This window comes from Leptopilina boulardi, unplaced genomic scaffold (genome assembly GCF_019393585.1).
Source record: "Leptopilina boulardi isolate dan_hultmark-lab unplaced genomic scaffold, ZJU_Lbou_2.1 LbouV2_103, whole genome shotgun sequence".
NCBI classification, from domain to species: domain Eukaryota; kingdom Metazoa; phylum Arthropoda; class Insecta; order Hymenoptera; family Figitidae; genus Leptopilina; species Leptopilina boulardi.
In genome coordinates this window covers 730,131-735,407 of record NW_026137645.1, presented here as the reverse complement: position 1 = coordinate 735,407, position 5,277 = coordinate 730,131, and positions in this window count along the sequence as shown.

Sequence of the window (5,277 nt, the reverse complement as noted above, 5' to 3'; positions counted from 1 at the left end):
CATAACTTTGCAGTTCCAAATTCTTCAGTTTCAAATCTTGCCATTTCATAACTTTGCAGTTCCAAATCTTGCAGTTTCAAATTTTACAATTTTACAGTTTCATTTCTTGCAATTACAAACTTTGCAGTTTCAAATTTTACAATTTTACAGTTTCCATTCTTGCAATTCCAAACTTTGCAGTACCAAATTTTATAATTATGAATCTTGCAGTTTCAAATCTTGCAATTTCAAATATTACAATTATGAATCTTGCAGGTCCAAATTCTTCAGTTTCAAATCTTGCCATTTCATAACTTTGCAGTTCCAAATTCTTCAGTTTCAAATCTTGCCATTTCATAACTTTGCAGTTCCAAATCTTGCAGTTTCAAATTTTACAATTTTACAGTTTCATTTCTTGCAATAAAAACTTTGCAGTTCTATTTTACAATTTTACAGTTTCAATTCTTGCAATTACAAACTTTGCATTTCCAAATCTTGCAGATTCAAATTTTATAATTAAGAATCTTGCAGTTTTAAATCTTACAGTTTCAAATCTTATAGTTTCAAATCTTACAGTTCCACATCTTTCAGTTTCAAATCTTGCAATTTTATATCCCTCAGTTTCAAGTGTTGCAATTACAAACTTTGCAGTTCCAAATCTTGCAGTTTCAAATCTTGCAATACCAAATGCTTCTGTTTCAAATTTTGCCTTTACGAATCTTGTAGTTCTAAATCTTGCAGTTTCCAAACTTGAAATTACGAATCTTTCAGTTCCAAATCCTTCAGTTTCAATTCTGGCAATTACAAACTGTGCAGCTCCAACTCTTACAGTTTCAAAACCTTCAATTTCAATTCTTGCAATTTTATATCCTTCAGTTTCAAATCTTGCAATTTAAAATTTTACAATTATGAATCTTGCAGTTCCAAATCCTTCAGTTTCAAATTTTACAGTATCATTTCTTGCAATAAAAACTTTGCAGTTCTATTTTACAGTTTCAATTCTTGCAATTCCAAACTTTCCATTTCCAAATCTTGCAGTTTCAAATCTTGCAACACCAAATGCTTCTGTTTCAAATTATGCCTTTACGAATCTTGTAGTTCTAAATCTAACAGTTTCAAATCTTGAAGTTCCAAATCCTTCAGTTTTAGAATTTATAATTATGAATCTTGCAGTTCCAAATCCTTCAGTTTCAAATTTTACAGTTTCATTTCTTGCAATAAAAACTTTCCAGTTCTATTTTACAGTTTCAATTCTTGCAATTACAAACTTTGCATTTATAATTAAGAATCTTGAAGTTTCAAATCTTGCACTTTCAAATCTTGCACTTTCAAATCTTGCAGTTTCAAATCTTGCAGTTTCAAATCTTATAGTTTCAAATCTTACAGTTCCAAATCTTTCAGTTTCAAATCTTGCAATTTTATATCCTTCAGTTTCAAGTGTTGCAATTACAAACTTTGCAGTTCCAAATCTTGCAGTTTCAAATCTTGCAATACCAAATCCTTCTGTTTCAAATTTTGCCTTTACGAATCTTGTAGTTTTAAATCTTGCAGTTTCCAAACTGGAAATTACGAATCTTCCAGTTCCAAATCCTTCAGTTTCAATTCTGGCAATTACAAACTGTGCAGCTCCAAATCTTGCAGATTCAAATTTTATAATTAAGAATCTTAAAGTTTCAAATCTTATAGTTTCAAATCTTGCAGTTTCAAATCTTCCAGTTCCAAATCCTTTAGTTTCAATTCTGGCAATTACAAACTGTGCAGCTCCAAATCTTGCAGTTTCAAATCGTGAATTTCCAAATCCTTCAGTTTCAATTCTTGTAATTTTATATCCTTCAGTTTCAAATCTTGACATTTCAAATTTTACAATTATGAATCTTGCAGTTCCAAATTCTTCAGTTTCAAATCTTGCCATTTCATAACTTTGCAGTTCCAAATCCTTCAGTTTCAAATCTTGCCATTTCATAACTTTGCAGTTCCAAATCTTGCAGTTTCAAATTTTACAATTTTACAGTTTCATTTCTTGCAATAAAAACTTTGCAGTTCTATTTTATAATTTTACAGTTTCAATTCTTGCAATTCCAAACTTTGCAGTTCCAAATCTTGCAGTTTCAAATCTTGCAATACCAAATGCTTCTGTTTCAAATTTTGCCTTTACGAATCTTGTAGTTCTAAATCTAGCAGTTTCAAATTTTGAAGTTCCTAATCCGTCAGTTTTAGTTCTTGCAGTTTTAAAATTTACAATTATAAATCTTGCAGTTTCAAATCTCTCAATCGCGATTCTTGCAGTGACAAGACGCACAACTCTACATATATATATCTAATTGTTTAAACAAAAGTAATATTAAAAAATAAATATCTAAAAATTAAAAATCTGTTTAATATCTACCAGTGTAGAAAAATATCGTGGCGCTAGGATGGCACCATCCTAGCTTTCCGTGACACTGCAATGGAGCTACGCCCATTTGTCACAATTTTGTATTCTGGCCACTAGCTAGTATTGCGGGAATGGTGATGTTTAAAAATTACGATAAAATATTTAAAAATAATTTACAACATTACAACATATATTTCCATTAAATTTTCTTAAATTACCACATAAAATTCCATAAATTACCCTATAAATTTCTAAAATTTTCTTTTATATAGTATAAATTACCTTAAAAATTTTATAAATTACCCTATAAATTTCCAAAATTAGTTTTCATGTTTTTCTTTTATATATTATAAATTACCGTATAAATTTCATAAATTACCGCATAAATTTTCTGCATTATAGTTTTTTTTAATCTTGTATTTTGTTTGTATTATTATAACACTATGTACAAAGATTTGTATTCTATTGGATTAGGTTATGTTGCATTCTAGCAGAATTTGATATAAATGAAATAATAAAAAAACAAAAAAGCAATTGCACATGTAGCATATTGGAATATTTCACGTGGCTCTATTCTCACGCGTCGCTAATAGAAAATAATCGATCAATTGGTAAAGTAGTAGTTGTCAGTGGTCAGGTGCAACTCGTACTTGACTGTACACCGCACAAGGTATATAATAATAAGATCTTCATCTGTAACATCGTAAATTGAACGAAGATTTGCTACGACCGCTATGAGCTTGCTACCGCAAGTAAATGCATATATCCAACACATAATACAATCATATATGTATATATATGTAAGATTTTCTTTAATCTACCCTATCTCTATATTCTTCAAATGGAATTGTAAAAATATATTCTTTATTGAATAATTTTTTTAAAATTCCACTATCATATATTAGAAGAAAAAAAATTACATTATAAATTTAATGCTACAAGCATCCCCTATAAAAGAAATCGTACACATATATATATATTATTTGAATCAATTGACAAACACAAAATTCGCACGCAAGAAAAAAAAGGGGAGATGAAAAAATAGGGATGCATGACACTGGGGAGAAACGATTTAATGATACGTGTGACGATTTGTGATTTTTTTTTTTTGTTGAGGGGTTATAAAAAGGTTAGATAATATAATAATGTGATTCAATTTTCAAAAGTACTTTAAAAATTATCAACTATATTTTATATAGAAAAACACCAACAAAAAAAATTATTTGTTTCAAAGAAATTTGTGCATTGTTACAGGGATCTAATTTCTTTGATTTAAAGAAATTATTTCTTTACTTTTTGTTGACTCTTAAGAAATATTTCTTTGATTTTACGATTTTTTTTATTTAAATCAAAGAAATTTTTATTTTACGAATTTATAAATGCAGTATTTATAAATCAGCGTAATGTATTTAAAGCAAATATCATTTAATTAACTCAAATAATAATTATTTGATACAAATAAATATTTATTTGTCAAATATAATCGATTATTTGAATCAAATAAATTTTTTTTCCAGTATATACATTCGAATTATTTATAATTAATTACTGTATTAATTATAAGGAATTTAATTAAAATTTTTGTACTTTTCCAATATTTATGTCTTGTGATTACAAACGCACGTAAATTGCAAAGAAGAAGAAGAAGAAGAAGAGGAAGTGAAAGAGAAAATAAAAAAGTTTTAAAGAAACGACTGAGAGCACGCAAGGTGCACGCGTAGGCATTCGATGCTGCAGTAAGGAACATAATAATGACATGCCGTATCCCAAGGTTAATTCGAACCTTAGAAATAGGCTTTACTTAGAGCGATTTGTGTCCCAGTCCCTTTATCGGAAACCCCTCTTCAATTTGCTCAATTTATTTCTGTTCCTCTTTATGTATCCCCTTCCAATGCCCTTTACAACTTTCCACAGAGAGAGAGAGAGAGAGAGAGCCCATTTGTAATCTATTTTCAAGATCATAGTGTACGAAATCACTTTCATCAATTTTGTAGTTTGTGGTTGAATATAAAGGCCGTTTAATTTGAAAATTCACTTGTTTAGACAAGTAAATTTTCAAGTATTTCTAAATTATCTATGCAGAAATTTCTTCCAGTTTTCCCTATTTAAAATGGGGCTTTGGTCAGGGCCCCACCAGTTTTCCCTATTTGAACAAAATATAAATAAATTAAGTTTTTAACATCACTTTTTGTAAAAAAAAAAAAAAATATTTTAACAATTAAAGGGATCCAAGTGCGAATTTTTGGTTGGCCCAAAGATGGCCCAACTTCTCGTGCCAATCGTCGGGCCAACCATCACCCAGAGTTTGGCCAATCAAAAATTTTAAATCATTTAAACTACGTTTCCCAAAGTTTTGCCAACCGTCAGGCAAATGAGGGCACTGGTTAGGGTCTGATCAGTTTTCACTATTTGAAAAAAAAATGTAAAAATAGCTAAATTTTTTTAAAAATGTTTAAAAAAACTTAAAAAGAATTATTAACAACTATGTTAAAATGTAAACGTAATATAGTTATTTTATTATCACAAATAGTACAGTCGAGAAGAAGTGTTATAGGCAAAATATCTATAAGTCAACGTAGTTATGTGGTTATAGTACCCAGCTCGCGTCACAAAGGTCCTGGGTTCGATTCCCCATGCAGGCGAAGTTTTTCAAAATTATTCTCCATTGTTTTATATACTGTATATGTAATAATCTTACATACAGTATAAATTAAAAGTAAAAAATTGTGAAAACTATTATTTATTTTAAAAAAATAATTTAAAAAAAAATTTTTTTTAAATTTTGCTTATCGATTTTTTAAAAAAAAAATACTACATACTTTTAAATCACCGACGTACGTATAAATGTAATGTACTTGTAAATTTTTCTTTGGGAGAAAATTTTGAAAATATTTTTTAATAATAACAATAATATCTTATGTTGA